The sequence below is a fragment of the Eschrichtius robustus genome, chromosome 1 (genome assembly GCF_028021215.1).
Source record: "Eschrichtius robustus isolate mEscRob2 chromosome 1, mEscRob2.pri, whole genome shotgun sequence".
Classification (NCBI taxonomy): domain Eukaryota; kingdom Metazoa; phylum Chordata; class Mammalia; order Artiodactyla; family Eschrichtiidae; genus Eschrichtius; species Eschrichtius robustus.
In genome coordinates this window covers 80285509-80301409 of record NC_090824.1, presented here as the reverse complement: position 1 = coordinate 80301409, position 15901 = coordinate 80285509, and positions in this window count along the sequence as shown.

Sequence of the window (15901 nt, the reverse complement as noted above, 5' to 3'; positions counted from 1 at the left end):
TCCAATATAGAAAATGTCAGTCTCCAGCACTGTCTCATGTGACTTGAGGGGCAAACCTAGGTACTACCAGATGGTCACACGCTCTCTATTTCATTCCTGCCACAGGATTAGCTGTGTAAGTCGGGAAGTCTGTAGGTTTACAGGTGGGTAGTAAATGCCCTGTTACCTGCTAAAGATGAGTATCCGTGGTTTGCTCTAAGGCAGGGTTTCTCAACCAAGGCATTGACTTTTGGGGCCAGATAAACCTTTGCTGTGGTGTGTGAGTCCTGTGCATCGTAGAGTGTTTAGCAAGGTCCCGACCTCTTACTCACTAGGTGCCCGTAACATTCCCTCTCTCTCCTCCCAGTCGTGACAGCCAAAATCACCTTCAGACTTCTCCAGATGTCCCCTGGGGGGCACAGTTGCACTCAGTGAGAAGCAGTGGACTCAAGGCTACCAATATCTTTGAGGTAGACTTGACGGACGTCCTGTTGTGAAAGACATACTCATTCTCCTGTTTTTATTTTGGAAATTAGATGCCACTGTTCATGATCGTTATTCAGATGTCTGTCATTAAGCTTCGTCAGACTACCCACTCACAGGTGGGACACTGAGACAGAGGGAAACAGCTTGTCCAAGTCACATGGCCACATCCCTTGCCTCCTAAGAAAACGTGTCACAAGTGAAAGCAAGCTGGCTCTTGTAATATTGACAAGTCTTTTTCTTTAAACAAATGTGCCAGTTTTAGAGTTGTTCTTTGCCCTCTAACCTTTTGGAGGGCTTACATAGCCTTCAAGCTTCTAAAGAAACGAACTGGGGCACTCTTTCCCAAGCAGGAAGCAGTTTCACTGGCAGTGTGTGAGAGGCCTTGGGGACTTGGAGGATGAACACTTGTCGAAACGGGGTGTATCCCGATATGCTAGAGTAAGGCTCGGTGCACCACACCGGTGTTATCAGGTGGTGTTGGTCAAATAAGTAGTACTACAGAGAGAATCTTACTTTAGTCAATTTCAAGTTTTTGAGATCTCACTATGTTTTTTAAAACAGGTGTTAAATACATGCATTTGGTAAAACAGTACAAAAGGCTGTTTGGTACATAGCAGCCAAAGAAAAACAATGTGGCTATTCCGTGCTGAGCTATGCTGTGAGCATTATCAAGTAAATACTGGATTCTGAGGCCTTTGTTCAGGAACAAAAAAGAATATAAAATATCTCATTACCACAACTAAGGAGCTGGCCTGTGGCAACTAAGACCCGGCACAATTAACTAACTAACTGACTATTTCTTTCTTTTTTTTTTTTTCTTTATGACAAAAGACTTAAAAATGACCACGGTTAAAGATTTGATGAAAGTTCATAATAATGCAGTTGACAAGAAAATTAGTTATTTCTGAGATATACATTTTAAAGTAATAACTAGGATTATTACATATAACATTATACCAGAACATATAAGATTTTTAGCAATTTCATGTAATGTCTGAAACATTTCTATTAACATATTTCCATACATATTTCCATACACATACAAATATAAGATTTTTAGAAATTTCATGTAATGTCTGAAACATTTATATTAACATATTTCCATACAAATAACCCAATGAAAGTTTAGTATTAGTTGTTTTGTTTGTTTGTTTATACTGCAGGTTCTTATTAGGCATCAATTTTATACACATCAGTGTATACATGTCAATCCCAATCGCCCAATTCAGCACCCCACCATCCCCACCCCACCGCAGTTTTCCCCCCTTGGTGTCCATATGTCCATTCTCTACATCTGTGTCTCAACTTCTGCCCTGCAAACTGGCTCATCTGTACCATTTTTCTAGGTTCCACATACATGCATTAATATACGATATTTGTTTTTCTCTTTCTGACTTACTTCACTCTGTATGACAGTCTCTAGATCCATCCACGTCTCAACAAATGACTCAATTTCGTTCCTTTTTATGGCTGAGTAATATTCCATTGTATATATGTACCACAACTTCTTTATCCATTCGTCTGTCGATGGGCATTTAGGTTGCTTCCATGACCTGGCTATTGTAAATAGTGCTGCAATGAACATTCGGGTGCATGTGTCTTTTTGAATTACGGTTTTCTCTGGGTATATGCCCAGTAGTGGGATTGCTGGGTCATATGGTAATTCTATTTTTAGTTTTTTAAGGAACCTCCATATTGTTCTCCATAGTAGCTGTATCAATTTACATTCCCACCAGCAGTGCAAGAGGGTTCCCTTTTCTCCACACCCTCTCCAGCATTTGTTGTTTGTAGATTTTCTGATGATGCCCATTCTAACAGGAGTGAGGTGATACCTCCTTGTAGTTTTGATTTGCATTTCTCTAATAATTAGTGATGTTGAGCATCTTTTCATGTGCTTCGTGGCCGTCTGTATGTCTTCTTTGGAGAAATGTCTGTTTAGGTCTTCTGCCCATTTTTGGATTGGGGTGTTTGTTTCTTTAATATTGAGCTGAATGAGCTGTTTATATATTTTGGAGATTAATCCTTTGTCCGTTGATTCATTTGCAAATATTTTCTCCCATTCTGAGGGTTGTCTTTTCGTCTTGTTTATGGTTTCCTTTGCTGTGCAAAAGCTTTGCAGTTTCGTTAGGTCCCACTTGTTTATTTTTGTTTTTATTTCCATTACTCTAGGAGGTGGATCAAAAAAGGTCTTGCTGTGATTTATGTCAGAGAGTGTTCTTCCTATGTTTTCCTCTAAGAGTTTTATAGTGTCCACTCTTATATTTAGGTCTCTAATCCATTTTGAGTTTATTTTTTTGTATGGTGTTAGGGAGTATTCTAATTTCATTCTTTTACATGTAGCTGTCCAGTTTTCCCAGCACCACTTATTGAAGAGACTGTCTTTTCTCCATTGTATATCTTTGCCTCCTTTGTCGTAGATTAGTTGACCATAGGTGCGTGGGTTAATCTCTGGGCTTTCTATCTTGTTCCATTGATCTATGTTTCTGTTTTTGTGCCAGTACCATATTGTCTTGATTGCTGTAGCTTTGTAGTATAGTCTGAAGTCAGGGAGTCTGATTCCTCCAGCTCCATGTTTTTCCCTCAAGACTGCTTTGGCTATTCGGGGTCTTTTGTGTCTCCATACAAATTTTAAGAGGATTTGTTCTAGCTCCGTAAACAATGCCATTGGTAATTTGATAGGGATTGCATTGAATCTGTAGATTGCTTTGGGTAGTATACTCATTTTCACAATGTTGATTCTTCCAATCCAAGAACATGGTATATCTCTCCATCTGTTGGTATCATCTTTAATTTCTTTCATCAGTGTCTTATAGTTTTCTGCATACAGGTCTTTTGTCTCCCTAGGTCGGTTTATTCCTAGGTATTTTATTCTTTTTGTTGCAATGGTAAATGGGAGTGTTTCCTTAATTTCTCTTTCAGATTTTTCATCATTAGTGTATAGGAATGCAAGAGATTTCTGTGCATTAATTTTGTATCCTGCAACTTTACCATATTCATTGATTAGCTCTAGCAGTTTTCTGGTGGCAGTTTTAGGATTCTCTATGTATAGTATCATGTCATCCGCAACCAGTGACAGTTTTACTTCTTCTTTTCCAATTTGTAGTCCTTTTATTTCTTTTTCTTCTCTGATTGCCGTGGCTAGGACTTCCAGAACTATGTTGAATAATAGTGGTGAGAGTGGACATCCTTGTCTCGTTCCTGATCTTAGAGGAAATGCTTTCAGTTTTTCACCATTGAGAATGATGTTTGCTGTGGGTTTGTCATATATGGCCTTTATTATGTTGAGGTAGGTTCCCTCTATGCCCACTTTCTGGAGAGTTTTTATCAGAAATGGGTGTTGAATTTTGTCAAAAGCTTTTTCTGCATCTATTGAGATGATCATATGGTTTTTATTCTTCAATTTGGTAATATGGTGTATCACATTGATTGATTTGCGTATGTTGAAGAATCCTTGCATCCCTGGGATAAATCCCACTTGATCGTGGTGTATGATCCTTTTAATGTGTGGTTGGATTCTGTTTGCTAGTATTTTGTTGAGGATTTTTGCATCTATATTCATCAGTGATATTGGTCTGTAATTTTCTTTTTTTGTAGTGTCTTTGTCTGGTTTTGGTATCAGGGTGATGGTGGCCTCACAGAATGAGTTTGGGAGTGTTCCTTCCTCTGCAATTTTTTGGAAGAGTTTGAGAAGGATGGGTGTTAGCTCTTCTCTAAATGTTTGATAGAATTCACCTGTGAAGCCATCTGGTCCTGGACTTTTGTTTGTTGGAAGATTTTTAATCACAGTTTCAATTTCATGACTTGTGATTGGTCTGTTCATATTTTCTGTTTCTTCCTGGTTCAGTCTTGGAAGGTTATACCTTTCTAAGAATTTGTCCATTTCTTCCAGGTTGTCCATTTTATTGGCATAAAGTTGCTTGTAGTAGTCTCTTAGGATGCTTTGTATTTCTGCGGTGTCTGTTGTAACTTCTCCTTTTTCATTTCTGATTTTATTGATTTGAGTCCTCTCCCTCTTTTTCTTGATGAGTCTGGCTAATGGCTTATCCATTTTGTTTATCTTCTCAAAGAACCAACTTTTAGTTTTATTGATCTTTGCTATTGTTGTCTTTGTTTCTATTTCGTTTATTTCTGCTCTGATCTTTAAGATTTCTTTCCTTCTGCTAACTTTGGGTTTTGTTTGTTCTTCTTTCTCTAGTTTCTTTAGGTGTAAGGTTAGATTGTTTACTTGAGATTTTTCTTGTTTCTTTAGGTAGGCTTGTATAGCTATAAACTTCCCTCTTAGAACTGCTTTTGCTGCATCCCATAGGTTTTGGGTCGTCGTGTTTTCATTGTCATTTGTCTCTAGGTATTTTTTTGTTTCCTCTTTGATTTCTTCAGTGATCTCTTGGTTATTTAGTAACGTATTGTTTAGCCTCCATGTGTTTGTCTTTTTTACGTTTTTTTCCCTGTAATTCATTTCTAATCTCATAGCGTTGTGGTCAGAAAAGATGCTTGATATGATTTCAATTTTCTTAAATTTACTGAGGCTTGATTTGTGACCCAAGATGTGATCTATCCTGGAGAACGTTCCGTGCGCACTTGAGAAGAACGTGTAATCTGCTGTTTTTGGGTGGAATGTCCTATATATATCAATTAAATCTATCTGGTCTATTGTGTCATTTAAAGCTTCTGTTTCCTTATTTATTTTCATTTTGGATGATCTGTCCATTGGTGGAAGTGAGGTGTTAAAGTCCCCCACTATTACTGTGTTACTGTCGATTTCCTCTTTTATAGCTGTTAGCAGTTGCCTTATGTATTGAGGTGCTCCTGTGTTGGGTGCATATATATTTATAATTGTTATATCTTCTTCTTGGATTGATCCCTGGATCATTATGTAGTGTCCTTCCTTGTCTCTTGTAACATTCTTTATTTTAAAGTCTATTTTATCTGATACGAGTATAGCTACTCCAGCTTTCTTTTGATTTCCATTTGCATGGAATATCTTTTTCCATCCCCTTACTTTCAGTCTGTATGTGTCCCTAGGTCTAAAGTGGGTCTCTTGTAGACAGCATATATATGGGTCTTGTTTTTGTATCCACTCAGCCAGTCTATGTCTTTTGGTTGGGGCATTTAATCCATTCACGTTTAAGGTAATTATCGATATGTATGTTCCTATGACCATTTTCTTAATTGTTTTGGGTTTGTTTTTGTAGGTCCTTTTCTTCTCTTGTGTTTCCCACTTAGAGAAGTTCCTTTAGCATTTGTTGTAGAGCTGGTTTGGTGGTGCTGAATTCTCTTAGCTTTTGCTTGTCTGTAAAGCTTTTGATTTCTCCATCAAAGCTAAATGAGATCCTTGCTGGGTAGAGTAATCTTGGTGGTAGGTTCTTCCCTTTCATCACTTTAAGTATGTCATGCCACTCCCTTCTGGCTTGCAGAGTTTCTGCTGAGAAATCAGCTGTTAACCTTATGGGAGTTCCCTTGTATGTTATTTGTCGTTTTTCCCTTGCTGCTTTCAATAATTTTTCTTGGTCTTTGATTTTTGCCACTTTGATTACTATGTGTCTCGGCGTGTTTCTCCTTGGGTTTATTCTGTATGGGACTCTCTGCGCTTCCTGGACTTGGGTGGCTATTTCCTTTCCCATGTTAGGGAAGTTTTCGACTATAATCTCTTCAAATATTTTCTCTGGTCCTTTCTCTCTCTCTTCTCCTTCTGGGACCCCTATAATGCGAATGTTGTTGCGTTTAATGTTGTCCCAGAGGTCTCTTAGGCTGTCTTCATTTCGTTTCATTCTTTTTTCTTTAGTCTGTTCCGCAGCAGTGAATTCCACCATTCTGTCTTCCAGGTCACTTATCCGTTCTTCTGCCTCAGTTATTCTGCTATTGATTCCTTCTAGTGTAGTTTTCATTTCGGTTATTGTATTGGTCATCTCTGTTTGTTTGTTCTTTAATTCTTCTAGGTCTTTGTTAACCATTTCTTGCATCTTCTCAATCTTTGCCTCCATTCTTATTCCGAGGTCCTGGATCGTCTTCACTATCATTATTCTGAATTCTTTTTCTGGAAGGTTGCCTATCTCCACTTCATTTAGTTGTTTTTCTGGGGTTTTTTCTTGTTCCTTCATCTGGTACATGGCCCTCTGCCTTTTCATCTTCTCTATCTTTCTGTAACTGTGGTTTTTGGTCCACAGGCTGCAGGATTGTAGTTTCTCTTGCTTCTGCTGTCTGCCCTCTGGTGGTTGAGGCTATCTAAGAGGCTTGATGGGAGGCTCTGGTCCTGACTATTTCTTAAAATCTCATTGATAGGTATTTAATATGATTTTTAAAAATTTATTTATTTATTAAATTTATTTATTTTTGGCTGCGTTGGGTCTTCCTTGCTGCGTGTGTGCTTTCTCCAGTTGCGGTGAGCGGGGGCTACTCTTCGTTGCGGTGCGTGGGCTTCTCATTGCGGTGGCTTCTCTTGTTGCGGAGCACGGGCTCTAGGCGCGCGGGCTTCAGTAGTTGGGGCACGAGGACTCAGTAGTTGTGGCTTTTGGGCTCTAGAGCGCAGGCTCAGTAGTTGTGGCGCACGGGCTTCATTGCTCCGCGGCGTGTGGGAACTTCCCGGACCAGGGCTTGAACCCTTGTCCCCTGCATTGGCAGGCGGATTCTTAACCACTGCGCCAGCAGGGAAGCCCAGGCTCCAGCCTTTTTAAAAATGTGTTCCTTCCACCTTCGTGGAGCCGGCGTAGGGGATGGGGAGGAGTGAGAACCCGATTGGCAGGGGTCCGGTCGCAACCCCGGAAGGGGACGGGGGACGATCTAAGAGGTGGCACCGGGCCACAGTCGACCCCCAGTGACAGCTAACAGCTGCAGTGCTGCCCCTTCCTGCCCCAGGACCTGAGCTCAGGTCCCGGGGCGGCTGGAGAAACGCACTGTTTTTTGGTGAGGTGCTCTTACTTACTGTGTGGAGCTGCTCCGGCTGCCCCGGCGACCACACCCCTGCAGGGCCCTGTGCCCGTCCTCCCTGCCCCCTGCCCAGGGCTCGGAGAACAGCAATCTCTGTGGGGCAACCCGCTTCCAAGCCCTTCAGTGACCACGGAGGACTGGGAACGGGCTGGGCTACCGGGGAGCCTGGGCATCCAACACCTGAGCTCAGCCCTGGGGGCTCACGTGAGGGCAGGGGCTGGGGGTTGCGGGCGGTGAGCGGAGGGGCCTCCAGCCGGCATCAGCCTGGGCCCTGGACCCGGGGAAAGGCCTCACCCTCTCAGTCCTGACCTGCCGCTCAGGAACCCTGTGGCCCACCAGCCCGAGGCTTGTGTCGCCCGCCATGGACTGCCCGGCACACGGCTGGGGTGCCAACGCCACACCTGGATTTTGCACGGGGACCACCTGGGGGCTCGGTGCACAGGAAGACGAGCAGCCCCCAGGCCCCGACACGCCCCTTCCATATCCATCGAGAGGTGCCTGATGGAAGGCCGGCTGTGCTCCTTTTCAAGCCCCAGGGAATTCACACGAACAGCCCTCCCGGCCACGGGGTGCCTGCCCACCGGCTCTGGGCCTGCGACCAGCCCAGAACACAGAAGGCACCGAAGTGGGTGCAGGGAGCTGAGCCGGGGCTGCAGAAGGGCAGACACCACAGCCTGGTCCACAACCGACTGCCCTAGGGCGGGTGAGAACGGGCGGGCAGGCTGAGGGGAGGACAGAGCGTGGCACCGCCTGCCCGCCTGGGCCACGGGGAGAAGGTCGGGGCGCCGCCCGCGCGCTCGCTCCGCTGCCTGGCGTCCTTTGTGGGGGCGAAGGGCCGGAGGCAGGGCTCCCGAGGAGCTCAAAGGCCCGGGAAGGACACACGGGACGGTCCAGAGCCACCCTACCGCTCCAGTGGTGCAGCACCCTCTCTGAATTCCTACTGCCACCAAAACACATCCCTAAGGCCTTTGGGAAGAATCGCTAGGACCCAGGAAGGCAGCCCCCTGCTGTGGTCCAGACTTCAGCAGCTGCCGATGATCAGAGGGAGCCAGCCGGCCGGCCTTGAGCAGGAGGACAGGACACGGGGACAGGGACAGCCACAGCCGGGCTTCCCACAGCTGTGCCCACCGCCAGAACCAGCTCCAGCCAATCACAGCCCCCGAGATGCCAAACAGTGACGGGCGAGAGGCTGGCAGGAAACTGACACCCCCTCACTGGAGAGCCTGCCCGGCCGGGGTGCGGGGCACCATCCCCGTCTGAACTCACCCCACAGCTCAGCCATCTCCCAGTGACCCAGACGCGTCACCACGGCCCCAGGGCTGATCCCCGACCAAGGTCAGAACTCCCCCCAGTGTGACGGCCCCCATGCCACTCCTGTGGTGGAAGGGACGGCAGGCAGAGACCAGGAGTAGAGTCTTTTTATTAACGGCTGCGTTTTCAAAGAACCGTTTTGTTACCAGGAAAGCTCCCCAGGAAGGGATTGCATTAGTGCAACAAGGGGGAGCCTTGATGCCAGGCTCTCCAGACACTTCCAGGTGGAGACTTTTGGCCTAGGCCGGCCGCCGGGGACTCAGGGGCTGGGAGGACACGCGGCCCCTCCCCCGCCCCGACGGGGCGCTAAGGCACCCGGCCCGCCTGGGTGGGCAAAACCCCGTGCCTTCAGCAGGCCGGCGGCTTGCAGCCCTCAACCTGCAGCCCTTTGCTCAGGAGGAAGGCGTCCTGCGTGGGGTCACAACCCAGGAAGAGCTTCACCATGCCCTTGGCATCCTCGGAGCCCCCTGGCCTCAGAATGCAGCTTCTGTAGTCCATGGCAACCTGACGAGAGGGGGTGGGGCTGCAGGAGGGTGGAGCACCCCCTTCACTGAGGGTGTGGGTGTGGCCACCTCTGCTGTGACTCAAGAAAGGGCAGGGGAGCAGGGGGTCCAGGGCAGGGCCCTCAGAGCCTGGCAGGCCCAGGCGGGCGGCACAGGCATCTAGGCCCAGGCCAAGGACCTCCGTGTTGGTCTGCATGGCAGGCTGGCCTCTCACCTTGCCACTCAGGACGCCCTCCCGCTTGAAACGTGTGTGGAACGTGTCCGCGGAGTACACCTCGCTGCACAGGTAGCCATAGGACTGGGCGTCGTAGCTTCCTGCCAGGTGGCCGAAGGTCGCAAGCAGGTGGGTCCCTGGGACACACGCGGAGAAGCTCCTGCCCGGCCCCCTGGCCGCTCCGTGCCCCTTCCCCAGAGAGGGGGCCTCAAAGCAGCCCTGTCTGAGTCCCCTGCCACTAGAGGGAGTATTGGCCCAACACTTCTAGAAAACGGGGACCTTGCGGGCAACTCAGTGGAGGGACACAAATAAATTTTTGCCGACTTTCTGCTGAAGCTCACGAGGGTTCACCCCGAAGCCTCTTACAAGGTCAGCTGCCCGAGGCTCCGAGGGATGAGTCAGGGCTCACCTTCCAGCACGGGGAGAGCGCGGGTTCAAGCGCTCACGAGGGAGTGAACTGCGTCTCCGCACCGACACGCATGGGCAAACCTCGTCGACGCGTTCCGTCCGGGGTATGAAGCCCTCTCCTGCCTCTTCCAGGCTCTCCAGAAAGCACGTGCAGATACGCCCACCCCACCCTCGGACTCCGCGGGCCACAGCTGGAGGGACCAGCCCAGGAACCGAGGCAGGAAGAGGCCAGAGGTCAGCGGGCCTCGGCCAGAGCCCGTCAGTCGGTCCCCCTTCACACACCACCAGAGGATCCTCTTGACCTGGGCAGTAGCCGCCAAGCGACCGCTAAGGTGGGCCCGGCGTGCACTTGGCTACCTGGCGTGGCTGGGACCCCGAGGACCTCCTGGCAGAGGCGGGCATTCTCCTGGGCCGGGTCCGCGGGCGTCTGCGTGTGCAGGGCCTTGTCCACCTTGGCCAGGACGATCTGGCGCAGGTTGAAGAGGCCTGGAGGGCGGGAGGAAGGAGACGGGGGGCTGGCACTGTGTGCAGGCCGCGCTTTCCAGCCGGGCGGTCCGGGAGCCCCTTTCCTTTCCCTCGGCCCGACCGCACCGGGGTTGGCCAGCCGGGACTTGATGAGTTGGCCAGCAGCTCCGGGGGACGGCGCTGCCCGTGCCCCACCGAGACTGGCAGCAACGCCAGGGCTTCACAGGGCGCGGCGCTCCCGGCCCCAGAGCCTTCCCTCTGGTTCTCATCACCGGCTGTCGCCAGAGTCGCAGGTAACGTGCCTTTCTTGTCGTTTGTCTTTTTTCCGGCCCTCAGCCACGCAAAGGTGTGAAGCCCTGACACTCGCTGCCACGTGGATGCACCCTGAGAACACGATGCTCAGCGAGACAAGTCAGACACAGAAGGGCACACAGGGTGTGACCCCACTGAGGGGAAACTTCCAGAACAGGTAGATCCACAGAGTCAGAGTGGGTTCCTGGTTGTTAGGGGCAGGGGGCGGGGAGGGAATGATAACTAAGGGCGTGACGGACATTTTTGGGGTGAGGGAAATGTTCCAAAACAGGGCAGTAGTGACGGCTGCACAGCTCAGTAAAGTGTCCCCACGCGCTCCGGTGCAGCCTGTGAGAGCATCGCTCTCAGGACGAAGGGCTGACCGCAGGAAGACTGAAGGAGCACTGGGTCCTGGGCCCAGACGCTCAGCTGGGGACACCCCCGCCCCCCCGGTGGGGAAGTCCCTGGGACTTGCTGAGCCTCCACCGAGACTGGCAGCAGCCCCAGGGCCTCACAGGGCGCGGTGCTCCCGGCCCCAGAGCCTTCCCTCTGGTTCTCATCACCGGCTGTCGCCAGAGTCGCAGGTAACGTGCCTTTCTTGTCGTTTGTCTTTTTTCCGGCCCTCAGCCACGAAAAGGTGTGAAGCCCTGACACTCGCTGCCACGTGGAGGCACCCTGAGAACACGATGCTCAGCGAGACAAGTCAGACACAGAAGGGCACACGGTGTGACCCCACTGAGGGGGAACATCCAGAACAGGTAGATCCACAGAGTCACAGTGGGTTCCTGGTTGTCAGGGGCAGGGGAGGGGAGGGAATGATAACTAAAGGCGTGAGGGACATTTTTGGGGTGAGGGAAATGTTCCAAAATAGGGCAGTAGTGACGGCTGCACAGCTCAGTAAAGTGTCCCCACGCGCTCCGGTGCAGCCTGTGAGAGCATTGCTCTCAGGACGAAGGGCTGACCGCAGGAAGACTGAAGGAGCACTGGGTCCTGGGCCCAGACGCTCAGCTGGGGACACCCCCGCCCCCCCGGTGGGGAAGTCCCTGGGACTTGCTGAGCCTCCACCGAGACTGGCAGCAGCCCCAGGGCCTCACAGGGCACGGCGCTCCCGGCCCCAGAGCCTACCCTCTGGTTCTCATCACCGCCTGTCACCAGACTTGCATGCAACGTTCCTTTCTTTTCTTTTGTCTTTTTAAAGGCAACTCTTGAATACACGTATTTAACATGCAGGGAACCAGTCCTGACTCCTTGATCTGCGGCTTCCAGGCTCCAGAGTCTCGAGGACATCCACTTCCATTTTTTTACACGCCCTGTGCGTGGGGTTTGATGATGGAAACTGACACCGAGGGCGTCACCACGTGCGGGGTGACATCAGCGGAAGAATCCCGTGGCGAGGGCCTGCCTGAGAACCACGGGAGAGCCCGGGCCCTCCCCGCCCCCTGCCTGCAGCCCCGCGCCCGCACCCACCTGGGAGCGGAGCTGGTGCATCGCTTGCCAGAACTCATGGAAGTAGGTCTCCAGCTCATCATGCTGCAACAGGGAGGGCGGGTTGGGCGTAGACTTGGTGAAGTTGGCCACCATGGCCGCGATGGCAATCTGGCGCCTCCCATCCTGCTGCAGGCAGCCCGGCTGCAGGCCAAAGCAGGCCATGTGCCCAGACTTCCCTTCCCTGGGGAGGGACGCGGGTGAGGCCCCGCTTCCACAGAGGAGCCCTGGCCCACGGCCGACAGGTTCCCCCACGCATGCACCGAGGGTAGAGGTCCAGGTAGAACTTGCCGATGGATGACCCTGTCCGCGGCCGCGTCCCGGACCGTGTAGAGCCTCACATCTCCGTGACACACGTTGGCACCCTCCTCCAGGTCGAAGGTCAGCCCCAGCAGCTCCTGGGAGATGCCCAGCTACCCGCGCGTGACCACCTGCATGGGGAAGGACTCATCGAGCAGGTATTGGTCCACGTGGTAGCGCGTCTCCTCCCCCTGGTTCATGTAGCAGCACAGGTCCTAGACGTTGATGGGCCCATCAAAGTGCAGGCCCCGCCTCTGGCACTTGGCCTTCTTTAGGTCCAGGATCACGGCTGCTCCTGCTCCCCGAGGGGCTTCAGCTTCTGGGCCAGCTCATCTGCGGGCGGAGGGGAGAGGTTCGGCTATGTCCCTGTGGCAGCCTCCCAGCCGCCACCCACCCCACGCCCCTCGAGGCAGAATGAAGGGTTGGGGAAGGCGACCCCCAAGGGCTGACACAGTCGGGTCTCAGGCAGCACCACGTCCAGTCAAGGTCCGCCTGACCCTCGGGGAGGCGGGGTTACCTAGGAAAGTGGCCACCACCTGGCTGGTCTTGGCCATGTTCATCTCCAGCACGGAGTCGGCACGCGTGCTGAACCCCAGCAGGCGGGACTTCTGAGCCTGCAGCCTTACCAGCTCCCCGAGGATCGCGCAGTTCTCCTGGAACCCAGAGACGGCCAGCGCTGGGGACCGTGGGCCACGCCCTCCCCACGGGCCCCGGGCCAGGTCTCTGAGGGCGGGCAGGGCTCTCAGGCCACTGGCGGGCACAGCCAATCCCCCTCCCTCCTCCTCCTGGCCCGGATTTCTAGACACTTTGGTGCTGTCCTAACACGTGGTCTTTATGAACACAGGTCCTTTTGGAACCAGAAACGGCGTGAACCGTGATGAGCTCTAAGGCCAAGGGCAGGAAGAAATGTGACCAGGCTCTCCAGGAGCCACCCAGGGGCCTCCCCGGGCTCAACAATACAGACTCGGCTGCCGTGCAGACAGCAGGTCATCCCCACGGCGCCCGAACACCCAGCCCCCTGGACGGCGAGACGCCTGTTGCTGCAGGTGGCCCGGGGCTGGCTGGTGAGGCCCGGCCCCAGGCGTACGCCACCTTCTCTGGGGCCACCTCTCCGGCTCTGCGGTGGGGTTCTCCTGGGAGCCCCCAGTCACCACAGGACCAACGTGGCCTGTCTGCAGCCCAAGAAGGTGGGGACACAGGACTGTCCCCCATGCCCCCCACATCACCCACGAGGCCGAGCAAGCACCAGTGGTGTCTGCGGGGAAGATGAAGGGCTCACGCACAGCCCCCATCTACTGAAGATGCTGAACAGGAGAAGCACAGACTGCAGCCACACGCGGTATGGACCAAACGCAAGTGTCCTTGCAGGAACCGATGTCTGAATGTCAAGGCCGTACCCGGGCCACAGTGAGAAGGCCCAGACCCCACGCAAGGCACAGAGAGGAGATGGGGGGAACATCTGCGAATCTGAGCTCATCGGGCATCACCCCAGAAGGAGAGGGAGAGGATGAGGGAGAGGGAGAGGGAGAGGGAGGGAGGTACAGACGTCTCTCCCTTCCCTGGGGGTTCTCTAGTGCAGCCAAGGCTGAAAAGCACTGCATTTCGGGAGATGGGTCCTCGTGGAAAAGTTAAATAGTAGCTCATGGCATTATCGACACATATTAAAAAGGCCCCAAATCTTGGGGAGTCAGGGAGGGGAGCTGGCGGCTGCCTCGTAAAGGAGGAGAGATTGGGCGTCAGAGGAGGTGCCTGTGCAGCCCGCCGCCGCTGCCCAGGACCCCGCAGACTTCATCTCCCAGCTGTGGTCCCGGGCTGGAAGGCAGCGGGGAGGTCAAGCCGTCCAAGCATCAACGTTGACTTCAGGGCTGATCTAAAAGGCGCCTGGTGTTTGTTGAAGCAGAAGAAAGAGAAAGCAGTGGGGAGAGGAGGGGAGGGGGAGGGAGCCCCCATCAGCCCTTCTCCCTCTCTCCCTCTCTGTCTCCCTCTCTCCCTCCTTCCCTCCCTCCCTCTACCTCCCTGCTTCTCACTCTCACTCTCCCTCCATCTCTCCCTCTGCCTCTCTCCCTCTCCCTCTTTCCCTCTCCCTCTCTCCCTGTCCCCCTTTCCCTGTCCCTGTTTCCCTGTTCCGCTCTTCCGATACCTCATTCCCTCTCCCTCTCTCCCTCTCTCCCTCTCTCCCTCTCGTGCTCCCTCTCCCTCTCCCTCCACCTCCTTCCCTCTCCGGAGAGGGTCCCTGCTTCCTTCTCTGTCTCCCTCTCTGGAGAGGGAAGGAGGTGGAGGGAGAGGGATAGAGGGAGGGAGGGAAAGACAAAGGCGTCTCTCCCTCCCTCCCTCCCTCCCTCTCTCCATCTCCCTCACTCCCTCCCAGAGATGGAGAGACAGAGGAAGAGGCAGAGACAAGGGAGAGGGAGAGGGAGAGGGAGAGAGAGGGGGGAGGGAGGGAGAGAGAGAGAGGTGTCTTCCTCCCTCCCTTTCCCTCTCTCCCTCCCTCTCTCCCTCTCCTGCTCCCTCTCCCTCTCTGGAGAGGGAAGGAGGTGGAGGGAGAGAGAGCAGGAGAGGGAGGGGGGAGAGGGAGAGAGAGGGATAGAGGGAGGGAAGGAAAGACAAAGACGTCTCTCCCTCCCTCCCTCTATCCCTCTCTCCCTCCCTTTATCCCTCTCTCGCTCCCTCTCTCCCACTCCCTCGCTCCCTCTCCTCCCTCTCCCTCTCCCTCCGTCTCTCCATCTCCCTCACTCCCTCCCAAAGATGGAGAGACAGAGGAAGAGGCAGAGACAAGGGAGAGGGAGAGGGAGAGAGAGGGGGGAGGGAGGGAGTGAGAGAGAGGTGTCTTCCTCCCTCCCTTTCCCTCTCTCCCTCCCTCTCTCCCTCTTCTGCTCCCTCTCCCTCTCTGGAGAGGGAAGGAGGTGGAGGGAGAGAGAGCAGGAGAGGGAGGGGGGAGAGGGAGAGAGAGGGAGAGAGGGATAGAGGGAGGGAAGGAAAGACAAAGTCGTCTCTCCCTCCCTCCCTCTATCCCTCTCTCCCTCCCTTTATCCCTCTCTCGCTCCCTCTCTCCCACTCCCTCGCTCCCTCTCCTCCCTCTCCCTCTCCCTCCGTCTCTCCATCTCCCTCACTCCCTCCCAGAGACGGAGGAAGAGGCAGAGACAAGGGAGAGGGAGAGGGAGAGAGAGGGGGGAGGGAGGGAGGGAGAGAGAGGTGTCTTCCTCTCTCCCTTTCCCTCTCTCCCTCCCTCTCTCCCTCTCCTGCTCCCTCTCCCTCTCTGGAGAGGGAAGGAGGTGGAGGGAGAGAGAGCAGGAGAGGGAGGGGGGAGAGGGAGAGAGAGGGAGAGAGGGAGGGAAGGAAAGACAAAGACGTCTCTCCCTCCCTCCCTCTATCCCTCTCTCCCTCCCTTTATCCCTCTCTCGCTCCCTCTCTCCCACTCCCTCGCTCCCTCTCCTCCCTCTCCCTCTCCCTCCGTCTCTCCATCTCCCTCACTCCCTCCCAGAGACGGAGGAAGAGGCAGAGACAAGGGAGAGGGAGAGGGGGGAGAGAGGGAGAG